The sequence below is a fragment of the Thermobia domestica genome, chromosome 1, assembly GCF_964235325.1.
Source record: "Thermobia domestica chromosome 1, izTheDome1.hap1.1, whole genome shotgun sequence".
NCBI lineage: Eukaryota > Metazoa > Arthropoda > Insecta > Zygentoma > Lepismatidae > Thermobia > Thermobia domestica.
Window position 1 is genome coordinate 360,433,703 of NC_137454.1, and position 27,371 is coordinate 360,461,073.

Sequence of the window (27,371 nt, forward strand, 5' to 3'; positions counted from 1 at the left end):
GCTGAATCTTCTCGGTCTGCGATATTGGAAGAACTTATCATACCGTCATCTAGTTCGGAGGTAAGCATTTGTCTTCTCCATAAAATATTTGTATCACTTATTGTTATTAATAGTGGTAGTTATAATAATTATAATGATTACTTATGGAATGGTTTAGTTCTTGCTGTCTATCTAACTCCCACATTACCAAAATCAATATGCTTCTTATTAGAAATGCAGTGCGAATTCTAAATTTTTCTTATGCTTCCTGTTATTAATAAAAGATAACTAAGAATAGTATGTCGTGTTTTCTAGAGGTCTGTGTTCCGTTAACCCTCACAAAGTGAGTTGAATGTGAATGGAGATAAGGCGAAGGTCAATTGCTGATGTGGGCATATCCAATATACACCCTGGTTGTGGCAGTTCAGTTATACCGTGAACTTGCGTAAGGACACAGTGAAAATTTGTTTTCAACAGAGTGTCATGAGGGCATGTATGCTGTACGAGTTTAAACTAGGGTAAAACGCCACTGCAGCGAGGCGAAAGATATGCAAGGCCTTTGGTGAATGTGTCGTAGCTACGCGGACAGTGCAGCGGTGGTTTAACAAGTTTAAGGACGGTAACGAAACACACGAAGACGCATCACGTGCCAGAAGAACAACACATATGCAAAATGAAGATCTTCAAACAGCAGTAATTAATTGGAACAGTGGCCAGACAAGTAAAGAACTGGGACTACACTTCAGTCTGAGTGGAGAAACCATTCGCCAGCACCTCCGTCAACTTCGGAACAACTACAAGGTGGGTCGATGGGTTCCCCACGATTTGACTCCGGACCAGAAGACAACGCAAGCAGACATCTGCGTTTCTTTGCTGTCTCGTCTGAGAAACGGGATATTTGTCGATAGGGCGTTAACATGTGATGACAAGTGATCCCTGTAGGAAGCTCCACGGCACAGTGAAGTCATCATTGGTTAATATCCATGAACGGGTTACAAAACTGCCGAAACCATCACTGCACCAGAAGAAGATCCTCTTTCGTGTTTGATGGACTGTTCGCGGCATCGTGCATCCGGATTTGCTACCAGCTATTTAGAGCATGAATACAACTATGTACTGTTAGCAGTTGAGCGGTGTTCAAGAAAAACTCAATACTCTGGAGTCAGCAACTCAGAATCGCAAAGCGGTCCTACTGTTACAGGACAACGCTAAGCCCCATGTGGCTAAGAAGACAGGAGACACCATTCTCCGAACTGGATGCGAAACAGTATTGAATCCGCCATACTCACCGGACATTGCATCGTCCGACCATCACATGTCCCGTTCCTTGAATAATCACCTTAGAAGACACCAGTTCAAATCCCTAGTAGAGGTACAAAATGCATTTGATATTTTCTTCGCTTCATGGCCCACCTAGTTTTACCTCGATGAAATGCATGGCTTTACAGAACGTTGGCAGAGGGTCATCGATGCTATTTTTGATCTTCTAGGTACGTCTGAGATGACATATGGTGGTGGGTAGAAAAGCGACGAAAATTTCTTTGTTACCTTTATATTACTTTTCTTTGTTGAGTCGTGGGCGTAATAGTATCCTGTATTGACAATATTGCAGTACACAAATTCAAGATTAAGAACATTGATCATTAACATACAAAGATTAAAAAAAGCCTGGGATGCAATACAATTAAGGTGTTTGGGGCAATATACTGTTATGGTAAACGTAGATGAGGAACATCACTGTACGTCACATGTGCCCTAAATAAAAGTTAATGAACTAAATGTTAGAGTGAGCATACGTCCCATTAATCAGGATTGTTCCATTTGCAGAAAACAAAATGTAGAAAACAATTTGCAGAAAACAAAAACAGAATATTTTGACAGACTTTTTTGTCAAAACAAAACACTCCAATTAACCTTTATTGTTAATGACATAATTATGATAAAATTGATTAATGTTTCAAAGCAAAGAAAAAGGAAAGAATTGAGGAAGGAAAAAGAAAAATGGAAACATAATATTCTGTCGGATAAGGATCATTCGTGTTTTGTTATAATTTGAGAAAAGAAAAGATATACAAGAACAATAAGCGACAAAAAAACTCACAGAAGTAGTTACTAAATATATCCGTCAAACTTCTGTTTCGATTTAAATCTCTAAATCATTATTCTAAAAATTGTAAATGAACCAAATTTTGTTGCTAAAATCAGTTGACGAAATAGCACTGAATTTGCGACATAATTTAAAAAAGAAGAAAAAAACTATATTTGTGTAATAAATCGGTGGCCTGGCGCAAGAGTAAGTAATTGTTGGTAGAGTAGTTGTGTGATTGTAAACAATAGATTCGCCTTCTGAGTCGTTTGGATTACTCGAAGTCGAAGAAATCAACGACTGTGAAACACAAGCTGTTCAGTTATCACTTTAGAAGCTCAACTTTTAACAGAAAATACACTGCTAACTAACATACACTGTGATTGTGAATGAAGTTATAAAACAGTTCTGTAAACTGGTGGAGAAAAGGAAGCAGAAAACGTTATACAGGGTGAGTACAGAAACAGTCCCAGGTTACAAATTAATGTAAATTTAATATGCGAAGGACTATTTTGATGAAATTTTGAACAGTGATACATAAACTCAAAATGTTTTTGTAGCAATAATTGAAATCACAAACACTCGATGTGCGCGCCACCTGTAACGCGAGAAATATCGAGGTGGTAATCTAGCTCCAACCACACGTTGTGAAGCATATCCGGTGTGATGGAGTTGACAGCAGTACTGATGCGTTTTTGGAGATCGTTCAGAGTTGCGGGTAGTGGAGGTGAATATTATTTGTCCTTCACAAATCCCCACAGAAAGAAGTCACAAACAGTCCAGTCAGGTGATCTTGGATGTCACTTGCAAAGAACTTGAACATTGACTCCAGAGCGCCCTTCCATCGGTTTGGGAGGTTCTCGTTTAGAAACCTGCGTACAGCACGATGCCAGTGTGGCGGCGCTCCATCTTGTTGTGGAACGAAGTCGTCTATCTCTGCATTACTAAGTTGCGGAATCAACCACTTACGTAGCAATGCTAAGTAACTTTCACCTGTAATTGTTTGTTCCTGAAAGAAGAACGGACCGTGCACCCGACGCTCTGATACTGCACAAAAAACATTGATTTTCGGTGAGTCACGTTCCACATTTACGGTTGCATGAGGATTCTGGGTTCCCCATATCCTTGTGTCTATTCACCTTCAACTTCAAGTGAAATGTCGTCTCATCGCTGAAAATGATCTTCCTCAGAAAGTTTTCGTCATCCTCCATGAAATTTTGCATAGTCTCACAGAACTCACGGTGCTTTACCTTGTCTTGTGGGTATAACTTCTGAGCCAACTGCAGTCGGTACGGGTAACACCGCAAACGCTTGCGTAAGATCGTAACTCCGCAAACGCTTGATTGTGGCATCTGCAAGTCTCTGCTAGCTTTACGTGTAGACTTCTTTGGGCTGTGTACGAAGGCTGCTCTTACGCACTCCACAGTTTCCTCGGATACTGGACGTCGACCTGAATGTCCTTTTCTTTGATCACAAATGCACCCCGTCTAAATAAACGTTCTAGACCACTTCACAATGGATTTGTGTGTGGGTGGATCAGCATTAAATTGTTGTTTGATATCACGCTGTACTCTCACAAAACTGCTTGTTTTTGCAAATTGTAAAACACACCAGTTTTGTTGCTGTGGAATGAACGCCATTTTCGATGTTTCTGCCCTCTAGCTGCCCTGGTCAGAACTAGGATTCTGAAAAGATAGATGAGAAAATACTTTGTACCGAGCTCTGTACAAAATTTCATGTAAATATTCTATTAAATGTTAATTGTATGGGACTTTAAAATTACGTACTGTTTCTGTGCTCACGCTGTACAACTATCTCATGAAGAAGACAAAACATGTAAGTACATAATACTGTGGGAAGGAGTTCAATTTTGGGAAGTGAAAAATTAATCTGCTTGTCCCTGCATAATCTAATGACTGTTAAAGGCAACGACACAAATCTTTCTTCAACTTTGGGGGGCCACGGGTTAGACAGTTCCCATCAGTGGCGTATTTCAGGGGAGGCTTCCGAGCTTAAGCCACCCGAAATTTTACTTACTATTTCAAAGTAAATGACATATCTGGCGGAATTTTCACAGCAAAAAGTTAGCAAAGCCCTTCCCCGAAACAAAATCGTAAATACATCACTGGTTCCCATATATATATATCCTATATATATTCTGGGAAGGGAGCTGACAGGGACTTACTCTGGGAAGGGAAGAGATGAGACTCATATTACAATAGGTGAATCTGATTTCTAGGTGAGAATGTTGTATATTATATATCAGGCGATATAGATGAACTAGAGGTATATATCAGTATTACAAACCAGTGTTGGTAACACATTCTGAAATCTGAATACATGCATATTTATAATTGGTACCGTAAGAATGGGTTGTTTTGCACTTTAGGGGTAACTTTGAACAAAACATCAAAAGAGTTGCACAGTAGGGTGCATCGAATTTCCACGTTTTTTGAAATCAGCTTACCCTTAGTGATATTTTTTTTTTTTTTTGCAAAATGGCCTCCATATAACGAGTAAAAAATTGCAAGTCGATTGGTCAATATCTTTAGGTGCCACCAACGGCCGAAAATATTTAAATTTTGTGAAAAAATAAATGTTATTTTAAAAAATGTAAAATATGTACTTTTATGAAATATGGTTATCCTATGTGGTTTTGTTTCTGTAAAAAGTCTATATTTTACGTGAAAAAAAAATCAGCTTGATCAGTCAAGTTATGCAGGTGCCATCAGTGGCTTAAAATATGGACAAATATGTCCCTACTTTTTTTCATTTCTTAAAAATACAGTTGCATTGTTTGTGATTCATCTCAATCGTTAATTAGATAAGAAAGATTTTGTTTTACATCTGCAGCTCTTTGCTTATTTCCAAACATTAATGATGGAAATAACCCAGAACTCACCACGAGGAGGTGGCTGCAATTTGAGGTTCGCCCACGCGCCCACCTGTATATACTGACGTTGCATATGGTGGTGCAAGTTCATATCATTACTCTTACCTCAAATTGTTTTTGTATTAAATTCTGGTATGTTTTTTCTTGATTGTAGTGTTGCTAGGACAAATCTATGTCGTGCTTCTTGCCCACATACCGCTGATACCACTTCTGTCACCAACTTCACCATTCTTTCTACAGCGAGAGTGTGACAGGGTAAGGATGTAATAGATTCATCAGCCATTAGAGCCATCTTTACATTTTCGTTTAGCTTCTGCAGGCTCAAGTGTTTTGTCAGTGGTGGCTCCATGAGCGTGCATGTTGACCAATTAATCATATCAACATTGTTTGTCGCTTCTAAGTTGATTTCAGGGACGACGAATTCTTGTATCAGTACGCGATCACCAGATTGGGTCGTTTGCCTTGCTTTTAGGACTCCCCTCCAGCCCAGTTCTCGCACTTTACCATCTTGGTCAGTCAACATTGATATAAGTAGGTTCTCAGGATGGCCGTATCACACATTTCTAAGGATCACTGGGCCAATTATTTTCCTGTATTTCGCTTCCATGTGGCGAGAAGTCGTGTTGAGTTGACACAAATGACGAGCTCCTGCACACTATGGATTACGGATCACAGCAAATCAGAGTGGCGCGTAGACCATCATGATGTACTGGACGATGGCTTAAGTTCATTCGTGGGTTCTTTTGTTCCTACGTACAAACGTAAGACTCTATTTGCTGTAGTTAGTCATCTGGCTTGATGAATTTTACCAGGCTTCATGTGTGCTAACTCAACGGGACATTCTCCTGAAGAAACCGCTTGGAAGATATTCCGCAAATATTTTTGATCCGTGCTTAATGCATCCTCAGTGAAGTCGAGGTCCCAGTCTACTGGAACGGGCTGAAAATTCTGGAGTGGAACTCTTCGCAGGTTGGAAATGCTGATCCTATTGGTTCTCTAAATATATTTGGTCCAGTAGATTTGCCGTCTATAAATTCAATCAAATGTCGAAATGGGAGCTCATTCGTGTGTATCATACATATGATTCTCTGAAGGGGTTTGTTCAGGAAGACTTCAATATGTGACATCGAACCATTCTTCTGACCAGTGTTGGTAGGAGTACCGTGGCAACCCAGAACAACCAGATCTGACCGGGGGATATGTTGATGAACAAAGAACTTTGTGATTGTAGCCCGTATGCTCTCTCCTCTTCCAGATGAAGGAGAGATGTAGCCAAGATAGTTCGATCCTGGCTCCTGAAGCAGTACGTAGTGATCTTCTTTCATTATTCGGTGGTTGATGCCGTCTTTAGTCTCAAGGGTGAGAGTCTGATTCTTCCGTCGCAGTATAACGGTGGATTTAAGCGATGCACTCGCCTCTTCAACGATGTCGTTTCCTAAGGATTTGTTCTCTCTCCGAATCTTGCTTTTGTCGATCACCTTCTGATTATGAACTGGGGTAATCAGTCCGATATCTGCCAAAAGCGACGAAGTGATAATTGCGGTCTTGCGGTCTGATATATTACATCTATGTACTGCATTGGAGATAGACGGCAATCTAACTATCATTTGTTTAGAAGGGCTAGTCTTCTTTCTTTTAAGCGCATGAAGAATCTCTACAGTGGAAACTGACTCTTCTCACGATTCATTTTGTAAAGGGATACTATCGTTTTGTCTTCTGGAACTACTAATTTCATTGGGCTTTGGTTGATTTTTCTGACCTCGAGTTTTTCGCAATAAATGTTTGGCACGTTTCTGTGTTTCCTTTCTATCAAGTCCTGCCATGCCCATCTGTCGGGTGGTTCTCTGGTCAATTAAAAATGGAACCTTCAATTTAGGCACTTTCTTCTCTCTCGCAGAAGTGCAAGCAACCGGATCGATGCATTTGCAAGAAGCGATATCAAAGTTTTGGTGGCGAACTCTTGGGATTCTGCAACTTTGGAAGCTGGTTTGTCCTTGAACTTTTCCAGCTGACGGACCTTTTCTTGGTAACGTAAAATCAACGATATAACCCGTTGCTCGCCCAAAATAGCTGCACCACTGATTGATGCATTTTCCCAAATTTGAATTACTTTCCTTGCCACTGAATGAGCTAGCACCTTAGCAGAGGGGTCCTTCTGAAATACTGCTTCCCATTCCGTGTTCTCTCTTTCCCACAAGAATTGTTCAAGAACACAAGCGATTGTTGGAAGCTGATTAAAAGTGAATTCCACAGGGGATCCAATGACATTATGGACAAAGTTCCTTACATTCAAACGTGACTTGTTCTTAGGTGACATCTTTACGGACACTTGATAGTTTATTCATCGAAACCAATTTTGAACAGTTAGACACTTTTGTCAACGCAAGACCTCACCAAACTTGCGGCACCATTGGAATGACTGCCGACAAGCACAAGTAGGACGCAATCCTTCAAAAACGCACACAAATGCACACTTATTTTCACTTTAACACAATCAGCAACGTAAACAGTTTCCACATTAAACACCAGTTTTTCTGTCTAGAAAGCAACGCAAAATTACTCCTAATCTCATATCTAGACACACTAACAAGGAGTCACTCTTTTCTTTTCTCTCGATGCTACTCCACTTTTAATTTTACGACAAACTAGCTTTTGGGCGACTTCATTCTACGCAGTGCAGGTGTATTATCGAAAGGAGTCTTTCTACAAAAATAATTAATTGTTATTTTTCTTCGCGCTACGAACATAAGCTGAACAACAACCGTTATGTGTCTTATTTAATAACATTCAATCTACTGTAAAGTCTGTTTTTGTTACCTTGATTGCCCCATTTTTTACCTAATTAGCTGTTTATAAGAGAAGAAAACTCGATTTTTTTTTACAAAACACTGAATAAAATATATTTTTGGGGAGGGGGGGTCCAAATTTTAAGAAGCCGGTAGCACCTGAAGGACTTGACCGGTCAAGCTGTTTTCTTGACGTAAAATATCTACATTTCTGCCAAAAATAACTACTAAGGGTAACATGTTTTCGTAAAAGTAAATGTGTATAAGTTGTTTTTTTTTTAAATGTATTTCTTAACTAATTGTTGAAACTTTAGGCCGTTAGTGGCACCTAAAGAAATTAACTAATCGGCCTGCGAATTTCTATATGACATATAGAGACTATTTCGCAAAAAAAAAATTCGCCAAGGGTAAGGTGATTTCAAAAAAAGTGGAAATTCGATGCACCCTATTGTACAGTCATAAACTGTAAAGAGAAAGATACATCTGACAGCGTAAGATAGAACATTTAACTGTATTTTGGCAATAATGTTGGCGGTTAACATCAGTTCTAATTACCCGGAGGGTTTGTTGTTGTAGAGGTATGGAAAGCAGTCACTGTAAAGGTCGACATAATTTGAAAGATATCACATAAAAGAATTTCCTTGAAAGTTAAGTGAGTTTCGTAGAATACTACTGTGTATAATGGAACTTTGAAGCAGAAATTGGAGTGTGAAACGTATCAAAGTCATAGAAAAACTAAAATTGGAAAATAGACGGTCTTAGCCTCTAATTGTGGTTACTTTCCATCAATCCAAGTAACCCCTTAGATAGGAAATTAATATTACTGATACCTTATGCCTTCTAATTTTAGGTAAATTTCCAATTTAGGTAGATGCCGGAATGTATTTCTTCTTGGAAAATAAATTACGAATAGTAGCGGATCCAGGAAAATAGTTTAAGAGGGGCTTCACTCAGAAAGGCTTTTTTTTTGTAGACTGCATGCAGTTTTTTGTAGGAACTGAAATGTACAAACACCGGTTGCAAGGGCATCGAAATTGGGGGGCAAGGGGACCCGGACCCCCAAAAGCTCATGTGAGTCCGCCTACTGTATTTGTGAATATACAATATTTGGCATAATTTGAGTGCAATTTGCCTTAAAATCATATATGTATATGTATATACATACATATACATATATATATATACATACAGGTATATATATATATATATATATATATATATATATATATATATATATATATATACAGAATATACGGTATATATATACACCATTCTGCATCTGAGTGGGCCCCCCAAATTTATAGACAAATCGGCGCCCTTGGCTGTGCCCCCTTTACCCTCTCCCTCGCTACGGGTCTGGAAGCACATTCTGACCATTTTCTTTTTCTGGCAGATTTTTTTACAAAAATAAAATAAAAGTAAACATATGCTTAAAGCAAGTTTTAAAACATACACGTTTAATCATTTGTTTTAAACACATCAACCCTGATTTGTGGTTGTGCCCATTGACACACTTTTTTTTTGTTTGAAACACAATATCTACAACATATCATGATTTCAAGGAATCACACCGAAATCCAATGTTCATGAATATTGTGCGAAGTCCTTTGTTATTTCGAAGGGGGCGTTGCCACCTGCAAGTCTTATCTCGAAAAAACGGCAAAACTCGTATTTCCCACTACACTTAAGCTTTAACCTAGTGGAGGTTAATGGTTAATTTGGTTGCTACAACCAGTTAATAATTTGCAGGAACCCTTCTGAGATAAAAATGTTTACTTTACGAGATCACCGTTAATCAATAGGAAAAGGTTATTGGAAAATGTGTAGAAACAATACAGTGTTTGGTTGTTATTAACCAATAAAATAGGTTAGAAGAAGGTAACCAATTCAAGAAGGTTAATTTCATTTAAAATGCCCAGTTGTTATCAACCGAGTTTAACACAAGGTAGATTTAACTCTCTGGAACTTGTTTACTGACAACAAGGTATTACTAAAAGCACAAACAGCAACGTAACCTTTTGCAATTTTACGAACGAAAAGTCTTAACAATTGTGAATAGGTCTGAAGAATAGGAAAACAGTTACTAAAATATGGATTCTTCAGAATTAATCAGAGAGAAATGTGAAGGAAAGTTTACTTATGGAAGTTTATGCAATTTCTGATATTTAAATGAATATATTCTTTTCAATCATGTCTGTAGTACAAATTATCACACGAGATGGTAGGACCGCTAAACATGTAACTGCCGTCAAAACATTCATATACTCATACTAATAATCTCGTGGTGGGTTATAGAAAATATAATACATTATACGTTGCTAAGCGGTAAAATATTACATGTACCGAATCAAGCTTTGCTTATAGCAAAGAGTATGCACAGACAAATTCTCACTGTAAGTTGTTATATATATCCAATAGGGGTAAATATTATTACAAAGGTACACTTTCCTACTACTACCGCACATCCTCATAAACCCACATTACCGCCACGATACCTTTCATAAATAAATAACTGCATCACGTAGAGCTTACCGAGAGTACCGAACGAGCGGCAACTTGGAAGCACTTCGACTCCATCGTCAGTACCTACGCATAACACATAACTACATCGTTGCGTACAAGAAACGACAATGGATCCGTACATGTAATACTCTGGCTTCGGAAACTCATCCAAGCAAATATTGGCGTAAGTTTCGTCAACTTACTGGCACAACTTCATCCACGCCATATCCGCTCATTCAAAACAATCAAGCTCTCACCACTGACTCAGAAGGCAAATACGTTCGCCCTCTTTTTCCAAGATATCTTTACTCCGTTCCCTGGGTGGCACATGCCACAACGACTTCAAACAATTATCAACCTCCAAACTGATCCGACCTCAGCTCACTTACAACCGTCGGATAATCATCATCTTGAACCAAATAATCCACTTACGCAGTCTATAACATTAGATGATATCACTACAAGTCTACAAAAGAAACGGAATACTGCACCTGGCTTTGATTGCATCACCTATGTACTTATCAAACATGCGCCTCCTTCTTTTCTTCTATTCCTCAGCCAAATTTACACCTTCATATTTCGTACTGGTTTCTTTCCACTTGATTGGAAATACTCGAAGGTTCTTTTATTTCCCAAGTCAAAGAAACCTCCATCGGATGTTGAGTCGTATAGACCAATTCATTTAACTAGCTGCATCTGTAAAATATTGGAACGGATTCTTGTTCGCCGACTTCATGACTACATTCGACGTCAGAATCTTCTGCCTATTCACCAAGCTGGTTTCCGGCCTGATTTTAGTACTATAGATCAGCTATTACGCCTTACCACGGCCGTTTATAACCAGTATAACCGGGGTTTTCCTTCCTGTTTAGTCACATTTGATCTCAAGAAAGCGTTTGATAAAGTTTGGCATCCTGGGCTTATTTATAAACTACATCACTATATATTACCTATTTTCTACATACGCTTAGTTAAATTCCTTCTTAACAGTACGTCTGGCATACATATCCATAAACAGCGCTCTTTCTCATCCAATCTTCTTACACTCTGGAGTACCTCAAGGTTCGTCTTTGTCGCCTCCCCTCTATCTCTTATACGTTGCCGATCTCAGATTACCAGCCAATATCCACGTTTATCAGTTTGCTTACGATACAGCTTTTCTTTCATCAGCCCGTACTATTCAGCAAATTAATCGCCTTATGCAAACTGCTATTGATAGATTTGTCGATTGGTGTAACATATGGAGACTGAGTATTCACTCTGCGAAGATACAATCAATTGTATTTTTACCACTAGGACGACGCTCAAGAGTGTACCGTAACCCGACTTTACTACGCCTTCATGTTGAGCATACACCAGTTCCGGTTCATTCGACTCTGACTTACCTTGATATCGTCTTTGACAGTAAACTATCTTGGATCCAACATCTTAAGAAGGTTGTCACCCAGGCTCAAAATCGTCTCAATTTGCTTAAAAGGCTAGTCGATACAAGCTGGGGCTTACAACCCTCTACAGTAATGCATACGTACAAAGCCTTCATGAGAAGTACGTTAACATATGGCCACACGGCTTGGGTCTCTGCATCTGATAAATATTATGAAAAATTTTGTATCATGGAAAGATATGCCTTACGGTTAGCGTATAGAATCACGTTACCAAATCCAACTAGGCTCCTGTACGATCTTATCGATTTTCTGTCCTTACTCCAACACTTGGAGCAGCTTCGAATCCGATACATTACTACTTGGTTTGAGTTACACCATGTAATGCTACAGGACATTATACGCTACGATAGAGATAACGATGCACCACCACGATACATCGACTTTCCGCTGCAACACTATATGACACTATATCAGCTCCAATTGGACCCTACCACTAGAAATCCAGAGATCTTTGCCATATATCATCCACGTAATTTATCACCTCATGTTTATCCATCATACGCACAGTGATTACCAACTAATATGGGCCTACCCTGTCTTCATCAGTTACTGAGTGGCCTCAGGAACAGAAGATAACTGAATTTGTCCATTAACAAAACCTCGTGATGTGGCGTCTAGTGCAATTCATTCATTCATTATCATTTCATCATATCATCCTTTCAGTTATATATTATGTTTTCTACTTCGTCACCGCTTTTTCGCTTTATTAGCCTATATGCACATATAAAATATTTTCTACTTTTCACTTATTTACTCATTGTGCACCTATCACCTTATATATTAGTTTTGTGCACCTATTAACTTTTGTTATTATTGTTATTGTTTAGTTATCGTTCTCTTGATTAATTAATATCAGTTTTGAATGTATGTATAAATTATTTAATTATTAATGAATAAAGAAAAACCCATAGACCAACTATAATATTATGGAGTCCAAAATGTATATAAATCACTTCCCCGAAGAAAGGGCAAAACCCATTAACCGGGTAAACAGCAAAAAAAGAAAAAAAGTACACTTGAATGACAATCTTAAGGACTTGTCATTTATTTTAATATTGCGTCATTTGATGTATATTAACAACTGTGAAAGTTGTGTTTGAAGTAATACCAATTACTTTAGCCAATTGAATGTTATATTAACCAAAATACTTGAATACTATGGTACTATGGATGAACCTGTTTCATTAACCGAGCAGTTGGTTGTTCCAACATGCTAACTAGGTGACCGCTTACAGGCTATGATCGATTGTGGCAACTACGTGATCGGTTAGCGTACCGTGTGAGCTATTATACTGTAACCTAGCAATATTAGCCTGTAACGCAAGGTTGCAATAACCTTCTATCGTTAACCTTTCTGGCTTGATAGCTGGGAAACTCGACTTTGTTGTCCCTATATTGAAAAACTAACTTGGTTACTCTCCACTTTTTTTTGTTTACCAGTAACCTTTCTTTATTGTGAGTATGAAGTCATCTTTGCATCGGCAGAGTTTCGTTTCTTTAATGTGTACCTTTCAATCAAGGTGGCTCTGTCTGGAAACGTGGCTCTTTATCCCCTTTAACCTATTTTCCGGAAGAAACAAAAAAGTACGTGTGGATTTACTTTCAGTCTAGTATATATGTGCCAAGTTTGAAGAAAATCGAAAAAAAAATAAATGAAGTCTGAGTTTTACGCCCCACGGTTATGCCGGTTAGGCTAAAGGAGACTGTGATTATGAGAAATGAATGAAATGGTGGAATGAAGAAAGTGGGAGGAAACAGGAGAACCCCGAGAAAACCCACGCAAACGGTGTTTGTCCACCACAAAGTTCACTTGGCGGGGGCTGGGATCGAACTCGGGACCCCAAGCACCTGAGGTGAACGCTCTACCACTGAAGAAAATCGGAAGAAGAGAGTCCCTTGTGGAGCTATCTTCCTTACACTTTCACTTTCTGGACTTGACGGGTTTTTGCCCCAAAGTCTTCAATTTAACTCCAAACAGTGTTAGAAATACAGCTAAGAATGTTCTTTAAAATAAATAGACTTTGGTAGTTTCTTTTGTTTAACTCAATATGGAAAATAGAATTATGACTATAATTTTAAACATTTTATGATACATTAAATGTTATCAGATTATTAGTTTATCGGACCTACCCTACTCATGAGATTACGCTTCGCCACTGGATCCCATAGTTTTGGAGCTATGGACCTTTAAAGTTCATTTCTTCATGTTTTCGGGATAATATAACTCCGAATTGAAGCATTTGTGCACCCATGTAAGTTTATACTCTTTGTGCTATCTTGGTGTCAGGAATCACCTCGCAAACATTGTTACTGTTGTTTTAAAACACCCTATATATATTTCGAGAAAATACGGAATACTTTTCTCTCGAGGATTTCTTGTACATATAAAATAATTCTTTAAGACGTGATTTATCACAACGCAAGCTAGAAATTAGTCAACAAATAAGGCTTGAAATATTGGGAACAGCTCAATATAAGTAAATCTTTCATGTGTATGGACACGATCGGACATGTAATTTCAGGTATTAAATAATGTCAAGAATAACTTTAGTTCGTAAACTCAATTAAGATATTTACTTAAACCAATCTCCCCTGGCCAATCTCAAAGACGCCACTACAAATTCCTAACAGTAATAGATATATTTAATCTTATTTCATGACAAAATATGAAACTTTTATCTTTTACCTCTTTTAGGAGAATGCGATCAATGGTTCAAGCATTATTGAAGAGGTCTCTCTCCGCGAACTTAGTTCTCCGGTAAGCAATAGCTTAATTCACAAAATATTTATATTATTTATTTTTATTATAAATAATAGTTACAATAATAATAATGCTCATTTGAGGACTAGGTTTAGTTTTTTGTTATGCATCTCTCCTCCCATCACCAAAAGTCACTACGCTTTTTTATAATAAGATACGCAATTTATGATATTTGTTACTCACCAATTTTATTATTTCTTCAGACAGTGGGGTAATAGCCTGCTATTTACACAGTATTGCTATTTAAATCTATGGTAATCAACGTTCAAACCAGAAATTTAATGTTTTTACTTTAAGCACAGGGTTAAGGAAGGATGTGGTACCTAATTCGGAAAGCTGAATTGATTCCTCATCATACTTTGAATCTGTTGATAGCAGACGAGAAGACATAGTTTTTATATAAGGCTTCTCTATTTTTGCATAGGAAAATTAGAAGCCTAAATTAAGAGAGGTGAAAAACATGTTCTGAAAAGTAACTATCTGTTTGCTTACATACTTATAATACAGTAAGATTATTGCCTCAAAGGATTTTTGGAAGAAGTAGTCCTACCGTCAGTTTGTCCTCCCTCGCTGCGTATAATGCAACACAATGTAAAGATGATTAATTACTATGTGAAGAGTTTGATATTAGGATGCTGAGTACATTGAAAGTGATTGGAAGACAGGCATTGGTTGAAAGGACTCAAAATCTAAGTGTAAAGCAGTGAGAATGTGGATGGGAGGGAAATAAAAATGTCACAGGAAAGTCTGGAATCTGGTGTTTAACCAGCTCAAGACATGATTTATTTAAATTATTTCTTACAATGAGACATCCTCAATTTGCGATTAAAACTGTGAATGCTACGAATATTAAGCTTGAATTTCAAACGTACATTGGGCTGGAGTTTGAACTGGAGGTTTCTTTGAAGAATTGGATAGTTTAATTAGTCGACGACTTTAGAATTTATATAGATTTGTCTTTATTCTCATAACACGCTACGTAATGTCCATTTGGTCACGTACCGTCCATGAACCACCATATAAACTTAAGAAATGAACATGAACAAGAGGAAAAAATTACATAGATGTATTGGATTTATTTTAGCATATATTATTACCCATTGACTGATGGCGATTGTAAATTTTGGTAAGAAAAAGGGTGCGATATAACAGGTTACTTAGTAAATTTTGGTTTAAATTGCTGAAGTTTCAAATCATTATATACGGGGAATGTTAGAAAGGCAATGAAACTGCCTTCCTGTTAACGATAAATTTTATTATATTTTTAAATATACGTTACACTTCAAAACGGTCACCTTATACAGCTACAGTGCAATGGAGGTGCTGTTTCCATTTTTGTGTCAATGCTAAAATATATTTTACCTTGTTAGCCACGCTTTTCTGGAATTAACCTATGTATCAAATTGGCAGTTTTCACGTTTTTTTTGAGTAAATTGAATCAAAGTAAGTCATCGAATCTTAGATGCGGTTAACTGCGGAACTGAGAACACATGGATGCTTTTCTTATGCGAAGAAATCATTGATAGAAACTGCAGTGTGACATGGTGCATTGTCGTCGTGCAGTATCCAAATATGTGCAATGTCTGATCGCACAATTTTCTTATGCCCATTTCTTGTGTTAAAATTTAATGGACGGTACTGGTAATTTTCACGTTAAAACGACAATCTAACCTGACAAGAAACTTCATTCTTTCCACATTGTCATCCGTTCTTGAGGCTCGTGTATTTGTTCTGCCTTCTAAAAGGGAATTTAGCTATCTACATATTTGTGTCCTGGATGATGAGTGTTCTCTATAAGCTCTTCGTAATTTATCTAAGTCACAGTAGTGATTCGCCAGCCAAGTTTTGCTGAAACTTTGATAGCAGGACATTGTTTAAACTGGTCTACTTCGTTGTGCACCTCAACAACACAACATAACTTCAGACTCTCAACTGCAGTAAGTTTAAACTTATTGGGCCAATAGCAATGTTAACGATCGTGTAAAGGTGGAAGCAGAAGCGTTGTCGGTACGTATACAGTGTTGGAAGGAATTCTCTTTACATTTCTAACAAATTTTGTATTATTTTTAAATCATTGGAAAATTTACAGCACCTAATAACTTACTACGAAGGAATTTCAAGACGAAATACATTTCCTTTACTATAAACATTTTATTTAAAGAAATATTCGAAGAAAGAAAATCATATTCCGGAATAAAGTAAACCTTCTTATATATATCTACATTTCTTCCCTTGGTCTTAAGGATCGTATATGCAAATATCACCACTCTACATCAGGATGAAAAATATGTATGATACATTTGTAGAGGAAAGCAAATATCAATGGTATAAAATGAATATGAAATACTTTCAGCTCAGTGCTAGAAACGAATTACTGCTAAATATCAATTTTCTCCGACGTATGAGGTTGACAATTAATTTCGCAAACACGTTTCATAAAATATGCTACATACCGATATAATTACTTTCAAAGCACTCCCCTTTGGAAGCTATACGCTGATACAATAGTCTACTGTACCATTCAAAACATTTTTGGATCTTTATTTCTGGAATAGCCTTTTAGAACTACCGCGAGACTAACCTTAATGTAATCACTGCCATCGAAACGCCTTCTTTTAAATACGATTTTGATCCTTGAGAGACGAGAGAAGGCATGAGTTTCACTCAAAATTTTCTTTTCGTTCACTTCTTACATTCTCCCAAAATCTTCCCAGCATTCTCAAATAGTACACTTGCTTGACTGTTTGGCTTTATGGCACAAACTCATGGTGTACGATCCCACGGATGAAGAAAACTCCGTGGGGATGTTCTTTTTTAAATCTCCATTCGTAACAGGAGATTATAACTGGAAATATTATAACATAAATAAATTGGAACCACTTTAACTGTTTTCCAACTTCTCGTAAACAAGCTCATTCTGCAATGTAGGGCCGTTGATAGCGAATCAACTTTCAGAACAATGCAAATTACATATAATTAGTTTCAAATGTTGTTAGCTTGAGGTGCAAACTAGCCCAGACCCATGATATAAGAAGAAAGAATAAGCACCCAGGAACCAGCAATAACAGAGTAAACCGATGTCGCAAAGCGGCCAATGGTGTATAAGAATATAACTGAAACATAAATTAGCTTCCACCTATCTACTTCTTCCAAAGGAACTGACAAAAGAGATTTACTAAATTCTTTAGTTACTTTCTTTGTGTTGCCATAGTTGCATGACTTTATTTAACTTGCTGGTCTGTTCTCGGCTTACGTTAAATGTTACGCACTCTGCCCCTTATAACTATAGTATTTAATTAATTCTCTCCCCGTTCTTTATATTAAGAACCGTCAATGTTATATATATATTTAACCCTAAATTACAGTCCTACATAAATTAGATACATTTATATAGCCAACTGCGTACACACAAGAAAAGTGTATCATTACGTAAGATGGATTGAGGCAGAATATATGAGTTACTACTAATGAGTAATATGTGTTCCACAGATAAACTTTGATGAGTGTTCCATGGATTTCATACACTGATCTGAAACTCCTCACAGTGTCCAAGATGAGCTTCGTATTCTCTATAATCGCAAGCACTACCATTTTGTTTCACGTTTTAGGGCCAAAATTACAGTTCTCCGTAATTTTCCATAATTTCCGAAAAGTCCTCGATCATGCTTTATTTCGCTGTTTCCAGGCGCGCTTTGCTTTCCAATTATCTTCTTCTTACAAATGTATCATATATTCTCTCTTAGTAGGTAAGAACAGGTAGTGTCCAAAAGCTTTAAAGAAAATCTGACTTCCACCCGCAAAGAATGAAGCTATCCTTTATAACAATTAATATATCGTCTGTAGAGTTCCACAATCATCTTGAAAGAAGGGGCAACGGTGGCTCAGTGGTAGAACCTTCACCTGTTGTGTATGGGTTCCTTGGTTCGATCCCAGCTCGCGCTAAGGGAACTTTGTGGTGGACATCATCGTGAGCGTGGTTTTTCTCGTGGTTCTCCCACCTCCTTTATTCCACCACGTTATTCGTTTCTCTCAATCACCATGATAAACGGAATAAATAAAGCATTTCTGTTAAATTTTAATTTTAAATCCAAAGCTATATTCACAATTACATATTATTACTCCCAAGCTTCGGCTCGTTTGACAGTTGTTTATATACTAGTGACATCTCTTGGCAGTTAGTAACACTTGCTAACCTATCTGTGAATTATTAGAAATCAGCGTAACTGCCTCACAGACCGAGACATTCTGAGTTTAGAGTTAGGATTAACAATACAACACAACTGAATCCTAAATAACCAAATCACTATAAAAAAACCTGCTATACTAGGAGCAGTTCGCGGCATAGAAATTGTTACAAAAATTCTAAGTCCAAATTAATAACAAACTCTTGCCCCGTTATCTTATGTATCCAGAAATACATGTCTCAATCAATTAGTTAATTTTTGTATTCAAAACAATTCCTCCCCTTCCTCCACCTCTCTTTGTCGAAAACAGTGAGTGTGACGTAGTACACTCTCTAAATTCAGCTGAAAAAGAAAGAGGAATCAAGTTTAAAACGTTATAGCTTTAAAACAGTCTTTTCCATTTGTTTTTCTGAAATATTTTTAAGAGCCTAAATTTTTTAACAAAAAGTCACACAATGTTCCCAGAGCTTCATATAGACCTTTAGTTTCATTATTTCCCTTCTTGAAAGACTGCAAGCTAGTAACATGCTCCCTAAGAAATCTATGGAAATTGCCAATAACGGCAGTAGGTTGTGCTTCCTAAAGTCTGTAATGCCAACACAGAGCTCTAAAATATCTACTGAAAGAAATGAGTGTTATTCAATGATTCATTTAATTTGTTTTCAGTAATTGCAAACAAATGTTCCAGGGGGGTCATTTGAGCAGGACAGGGGGTGTATTTCCCCTTCCCTTGAGCTTCATAAGTACGAATTCTTTAATCAAATGTATAGTAATACATTAATAAAAAAGTGAAAATCTGATTTCGGTGGAGAATCCATTCCCCCTACCGAATAAAATCTAAAAGACACTCCTTTTAGGTAAAAAAAAAAACTACAGAGTTATGATAGCACATTGCTAGAGAGCTTATATTTGGTTTCAAGAGTCGAAGGTTTGATCTCAAGCCATATGAGTTCCTGGGCGACATTGAGACAGAGAGGCAGAGAGAGAGATTCAAGTATGGAGACAGAGATGCATGATTTATATACACAGATTTAGAATTGGGGAAAATGATCGCACAGCATTGGTATTATGACGAAAATTGTGATTTTGTGAAACAGAAGAAGGGAAGGTTTCGAACTGCGAGGATCACATTAGGCAGTTGTGGAAATAATGTGGATCACTTTTATTAGAGAATCAGACGATTACGAAGGCAGAGAAAGATCTATGAACAGAGGAATTAAGAATTTAAAAAGTCTGAAACTTCCGAAACGGGTTTCGAACAAGGAACCTTGTAGTTATCGAACCACGACTTTACCCATTCTGCTACGGAGAACTCTGTGTACTCGTTTACATACGTTTCCTTTAGGTACCTTGAAATCTAACTTAATGGGATATTCCAAAAGTTGACTCGGTGGAAGCGCCGTTCAGATAGAACGTGAACCCCTGGTAACTTAGTTACAATGCATTGTGACGGACATAAATCATTGATCAGGTAATGGCGAGTGCTTTGAAACAAGTGCAAAGTATAAGAATTATATCAGTCATATCTGTGGTTCCGTGTGGAAAAGAAACAAACTTGTGAACCAAAGGTTTAAGAACTACTCACGTTATTAATATAAACTTTGCGGAAGATTATTCACTTATATCATCATAAAAGAAATACGAAAGACGTTCTGAAACGAAGAAATAAAACTTTGCAAGCGGAGGCAAAGAAACCTAAAATAACGAGACTAAAGGCGAATAATTTACTCGTAGTGGTCGTGGTTCAGTGGTCAAGGCGCTGGATCAATAGTTGGAGGTTGATGTTTCAAATCCACGTCGGGCATTTCTTCTTTCTTTTTTTTTACTTTAGGATTTTTATGGCGGTTGATCGACGATGACACACGTGCTATTATATTCAGATATTTGACTACTAGGATGTTTCAATACTTGAACTATCAAATCTTCATGAATAATAATAGTAATAATAATAAACTTATAATAATAATTATTTTCTCGTAGAAGATTAAAAGGTAGGAGCTAATTATCGCTCAGTTCATACCACTGCAAGCAGAAACGTGACATTTGGCAAAAATATTTCTGTTTTGTTTAATGTTGGAAACGAGAAGGAAGTTTATCATCTCGTTTCTAAAACAAACAAGAAGAGATGAGAATTAACATATTACATTCCAGACGGGACATCGCTAACTCAAGTTATCGTCTCACTTTGGAGATGAGAATCCAGACAATACAAAAAGTGTCGTAAACATTCCTCGTCTTGTCTCTATTCTCGAAATAGTGCATGGCCATTCTTTAAGTAACAAGTGTTCTCTAGACTGAATCTTATAGGATTTTTGTTACTTTGTATTTCAAAGCTTATTGAATTATGGTCTGTGTAGATATTTTTGTAGCAAAGCTTTTATAATTACCTCTGCATATCCTAAAAATTAGTTTAGTATATACCTTACTGTTGAGTGATATTCAGTTATTTTTATTACAGTTATTTCCCTTAAAACATACAGTAGAACACTTTCTACATGAAACTTTAGTGGAATGCTTTTGTTTAAAATGTGAGTAGTTGCAGTCAGGTGTGTCTTGAAGGTACGAAATACATTCCTCAAAATCACTACTTTTAAGTAAGTTTTGCCAAATTATAGGGCAAATTTAAAACTTAAAATAACATTCTTCTTTTTCTTCTTCTTCTTCTTCTTCTTCTTCTTATTATTATTATTATTATTATTATTATTATTATTATTACTGAAGTGTTATTAATTTAATATTTCTTTCATTCTCATCATCGAGATCTTCTGTAGCTTAGCCGATATAACCATTATTTAAAAACAAATTTTCTTATGGCTCTTGTGAGTTTCGTATCCCTACTTTGTACATAAACTTGACCTCGAAATGTTTTGTTATAACAATTAGGTAGTTTTAGGGACGTATGCAAAGGGTAAGTCCTCATGGTCCTGACATTTCTCTCCAATCCCGACTATTTTGTAACTTATGCCTAACGCTACGTGCGATTTTATAGATTTTAATACAATGTGTCCTCATACAAAATATTTCTATATTATTATTATTATTATTATTATTATTATTATTATTAGTAGTAGTAGTAGTAGTAGTAGTAGTAGTAGTAGTAGTAGTAGTAGTAGTACGAGAAAATGGACGAAATTTGTAATATTAGTTTCTGTACGTTGGTTTACTGCCCTTAAATTGGGACGGAAAATTTCATCCGTTTTCCCACTTAAAAGTATCGATAATTCAACAAGGAAATAATTAGACCATAATAATTTAATTGAAATTCTTCGTAATTTTACGCATGACAAACAATTTTACTATTTTACTATTTTACTATTTTATATCTTAAAGGTCAGATCCATCGTTATTGTAAGAGCGGTGCTTGAGCGATTGACGGTAGAAATTCAAACTCCGATTACTTAGAATTTCACAACCTGATTATATTACAAGTGTAAACTCTTTAGTCGGTAAAGAGGTCGTGGATCATGTCAGAGTTGATGACGATGTGTTTTGGTGAGTCAGTGATTCATGGTGGATCGTGCCATAGAGTGGTTCATAGTGGTTGGTGGACCATAGTGGGACACGGTGGGTTATGAGCCAGACTTGGTCACGGTGGGTGGTAGGTCGTGGGTCACGCTGGGTTCTGGAACAGTGTGTTGTGGGATAAAGTTTCATTGACCCGCAACATATCTGGGTTAACTCGTTTGGGTTCGGTTTAAACTTGAAACAGAATGTGTTCGTTTATTTCAGAAAAGTAACCGTAAGTTGGTTGTTTTGTTTGAAAATAGACTTATATTGGCACTTTTCAGAATATCCGTATATATTTTGGAAAAGTTTCAAACGAAATATAATGATTTCGTTTTAGGTTAAGGTATTATGAGACTGCTGTTTCACTTTTGAATGGAATTACGATTCCCCATGTTTTTTTCTATATATTTTTTGTGAAAAAACGTTAATGAGCAACAGAAAATACAACTGTTTTTCGATTCGGATTGGTTTGGGTTAACAGCTTGAAAATAAAATTTTTACGTTTAATGTCCAACGATTATACCTGTTAAGTTGAGAAAGACTATGATTGAAGCAAGTGAATTATGATGGACGAAATAATGGAATGAAAAAGTGGGAGTGTCCCGAGAAAACCCACGAACACGATGTTGTCTGTCTCAAGCTTACTTGCCTTGGGAACGAACCAGGCACCCTACCCATCAGTAGGCGGGGTCTCAGTTTCGATTCCCGGTGGGAGAGCCTTTAAAATATTAAATGCCCTCGATGTATCTGTGTTCGTGTCCCTGTCGTTCATGGTTACTGGAAATACCTGTAAAACGAGAATAACCGAATATAATAGAGATACGTTATAGAGATACTTTCGGTCTTTTTTTTTTAAATAAACTTGAATTCTCTGTACTATAGTATTTTATCATGACAGAAATCAGTGTTTATTGTTACAAAAATATTGAAATCGTTAACGTTTGCAATTTGCTACATAGTGGAGTGTTTCTTGACTGTTACTTAAAAGAGCAACCTTAGGGTAGTGGCTTGTTCATGCGTTTCGTGAGTTAGGGGTCCGTTGTTCGCATCCATCCGAGGATATTCAGAAAATTTTTATAATTTAGAATGGAAATATTTCTGAAGTATAATAACATTAAAATAGTCAATTTCTCTCGTTCTTACAAGTTAGAGTTGAAAAACTTCCTATGGGGAAAAAACTAACATGACATCACAGTCTACAATATCGGTTTCTACTGTCTGAAAAGTTCGCGTGCTTCGCAAACAATTGATGAATACAAACGGGTCATCCTTCAGGCCTAGCATGAGTCATAAGTTTGTCTGAAAAGTCATTGTCGAATTCTTATTAAGTTCTTCCACTCTAACTAGAAATAATAATAATATTTTCGTTCGCCATTTTCAACACGTTCCATATATTCGTTCGACAAAAATTGGTAAATAGGTACTTTTTTTTATATTTGTTTCTGTATTTTGTTAAAATATCAATATAACGCATATATAATCGAATGACTTTTACCCAAAGAAAGATTGTACTATGTATCGTGATGAAGACAAATCCTTCTTAGTTCATGTTAAGGCATGCGATGGTTCGCTTTTCATATTGTCCAGTAGCTGACACCTAATTTCCCCCCTCTTTTCTTTCCAAAGTATCTCTTATATGGCAATTCATCCTTATAGAGAATCCAAAAGATTTATTTTTATTTTTCTTAACTTAGTATGCTAATTTGCGTTGGAATAGAACATAATATTGAGGTCTTAAATATACAGTATAAATAATAATAATAATAATAATAATAATAATAATAATAATAATAATAATTGTAATAATAATAATAAATAATAATATTATTATTATTAATAATAATAATAATAATAATTGTAATAATAATAATAAATAATAATATTAATAATAATAATAATAATAATAATATAGAAGAGAAATTCTCTATAAGGACACACTGTATTAACATCTGTAAAATCGCCCGTAGCGTTAGGCAGAAATTACAAAATAGCCGGGATTTCAGAGAAGTGTCAGGACCATCAGGACCCTTTCCATACGTCCCTACAGCTATGTAAGTGTTATAACGGAAAGTTTTGAGGTAAATTTCATGTAGAAAGTAGGGATGCAGGCCTTACAAGAGCCGTAAGAAAATTTGTTTTTAAGTAGTGGTTATGCCGGCTAAGCTACAAAATACGTTGATGATGAGAATGAAAGAAATATTGAAATAAAGAAAGTGGAAGGAAGCGGAGCCCAGAGAAAATCTACATACAGCGTGTATGTTCAGCACAACGCCTACTAGGCGGGAGCTTGATGGAAGAGGGCGACGCATTAAATTATACACTTCAGATATAAAAATATTATTATTATTATTATTATTATTATTATTATTATTATTATTATTAATAATAATAATAATAATAATAATAATAATAATAATAATAATAATAATAATAATAATAATAATAATAATAATAATGGTATTAAAAGTTTTAAACTTGCTCTAAAATTTGGCAAAACTTACTTAAACATAGAGATTTTGGAGAGGGGGTTCCGTACCTTCTAGACACACCTCTCCAACTATCCACGTTTTAAACAAAAGTTTTCCACTAAAGTTTCATGTAGAAAGAATTTTACTGTATGTTTTAAGGAAAATAACTGTAATAAAAATAAATGATTGTCACTCAACACTAAGGGATATACTAAACTAATTTTTAGGGTATGCAGAGGTAATTATAAAAGCTTTGCTACAAAAACATATACACAGTCCATAATTCAATGGGCTCTGAAATGCATAGTAACAAAAAACCTCTAAGATTCAGTCTACAGAGCAATTGTTACTTAAAGAATGGTCACGCACTATTTCGAAAATCGAGACAAGACGAGGAATGATTACGAAACTTTTTGTATTGTCTCGATTTTCATCTCCAAAGTGAGACGATAATTTGAGTTATCCTTTTCCCGTCTCGCATGTAAAATGTTAAGTCTCATTTTTTGTTTCTTTTAGAAACGAGATGAAAAATTCCCCTTCTCGTGAGCAACATTAAGCAAAACCAAAATATTCTTGTCCAATGTCACGTTTCTGCTTGTAGTGGTATGCACTGAGCGATAATTAGCTCCTAGCTTTTAATCTTCTACGAGATAATAATACTTATTATTACTATTATTATTCATGAAGATTTGATAGTTCAAGTATTGAACCATCCGTGTATTCAAATATCTGAATATAATAAAACATGTGTCATCGTCGATCAATCGACATCAAAAATCCTAAAGTAAAAGAAAAATGCCGAACGTGGATTCGAACCCCGAACCTCCAGATTACGGCTCCCGTGCTTTGTCCACTGAACCACGATCACTACGCGGTAAATGATTCGTCCTTAGATCGTTACTGTAGATTTCTTTGGCTCCGCTTGCAAAGTTGTATTTCTTCGTTTCAGAACGTCTTTCGTATTCCTTTTATGATGATATAAGTGAATAATCTCCGGCAAAGTTTATATTAATAACGTGAGTAGTTCTTAAACCTTTGGTTCACAAGTTTGTTTCTTTTCCACACGGAACCACAGATATGACTGATATAATTCTTATACTTTGCACTTGTTTCAAAGCACTCGCCATTACCTGATCAATGATTTATGTCCGTCACAATGCATTGTAACTAAGTTACCAGGGGTTCACGTTCTATCTGAACGGCGCTTCCACCGAGTCAACTTTTGGAATATCCCATTAAGTTAGATTTCAAGGTACCTAAAGGAAACGTATGTAAACGAGTACACAGAGTTCTCCGTAGCAGAATGGGTAAAGTCGTGGTTCGATATCTACAAGGTTCCTTGTTCGAAACCCGTTCCATACTTGAATCTCTCTCTCTGCCTCTCTGTCTCAATGTCGCCCAGGAACTCATATGGCTTGAGATCAAACCTTCGACTCTTGAAACCAAATGTAAGCTCTCTAGCAATGTGCTATCATAACTCTATAGTTTTTTTTTTTTTTACCTAAAGCATTGTCTTTTAGATTTTATTCGGTAGGGGGGGAAGGGATTCTCCGCCGAAATGAGATTTTCACTTTTTTATTAGTGTATTACTATACATTTGATTAAAGAATTCGTACTTATGAAGCTCAAGGGAAGGGGAAATACACCCCCTGTCCTGCTCAAATGACCCCCCTGGAACATTTGTTTGCAATTACTGAAAACAAATGAAATGAATCATTGAATAACACTCATTTCTTTCAGTAGATATTTTAGAGCTCTGTGCTGGCATTACAGACTTTAGGAAACACAAAATCTGCTGCCGTTTTTTGGCAATTTTCATAGATTTCTTAGGGAGCATCTTACTAGCTTGCAGTCTTTAAAGAAGGGAAATAATGAAACTAAAGTTCTTTATGAAGCTCTGGGAACATTGTGTGACTTTTTTTTAAATTTAGGCTCTTAAAAATATTTCAGAAGAAACGAATGGAAATGACTGTTTTAAAGCTATAACGTTGTAAACTTGATTCCTGTTTCTTTTTTCAGCTGAATGGAAAGAGTGTACTACGTCACACTCACTGCTTTTGACAAGGAGAGGTGGAGAAGGTAGAGGAGTTGTATTGAATACTAGATGTAAATAATCGATTGAGACATGTATTTCTGGATACATAAGAAAACTGGGCAAGAGTTTGTTATTAATTTGGACTTAGAATTTTTGTAAGTCATTTCTATGCCGCGAACTGTACAATGGAATTCTCGTTTCAGCGAAGCACGATCGGTTTCATCAAATTTGCTTAACAGGGTTCTAGTGTATCTAAATATTTTTACCGGTGTGCTTATGCCACCTGTAAGCCTTAATTCTTTTGAAGTATCTTACAGTAGCATTGCTTAGATACATGTGTATATATTTCTCTATTAGCAATGTGTTATTTTTTGGTTTGCAATGAGAATTAAAATTTCGTTCATAAATATTGCTGATTTCAGTTTTTAATTTCTGGAAATGAGCCAAAAGACCAGACAGCTCTTATTAAGTCTCTACAGGAAAGGATAGAGACTTTAACGCTTCAGAATAGAGGTAAGTAACGAATGATAAAAAGAATACGATTTCTAAATTACTAACTCATAGCATGCAGCTATACTTAAACATTACTCTATCACATAGAATAAAATATAATAGGAATTTTCAAGATACATGATACAGAAATAACGGTCAAGATGTAAACTATTTTTTTCGGATTTTTTTCCCGTTAGAAATGACATATATCACATTATATTATTGTAAATAAA

General features: G+C 36.3%; 1 long non-coding RNA gene across 1 annotated transcript; it reads left to right on the top strand.

The window, feature by feature from the left end:
- LOC145668203 (uncharacterized) lies at positions 1-27,159 on the top strand. Its single transcript, XR_014127989.1, has 3 exons — positions 1-60; positions 14,387-14,449; positions 27,069-27,159. It is a non-coding gene; the product is annotated as an uncharacterized LOC145668203 (long non-coding RNA).
- The last annotated feature ends 212 nt before the right edge of the window (positions 27,160-27,371 follow it).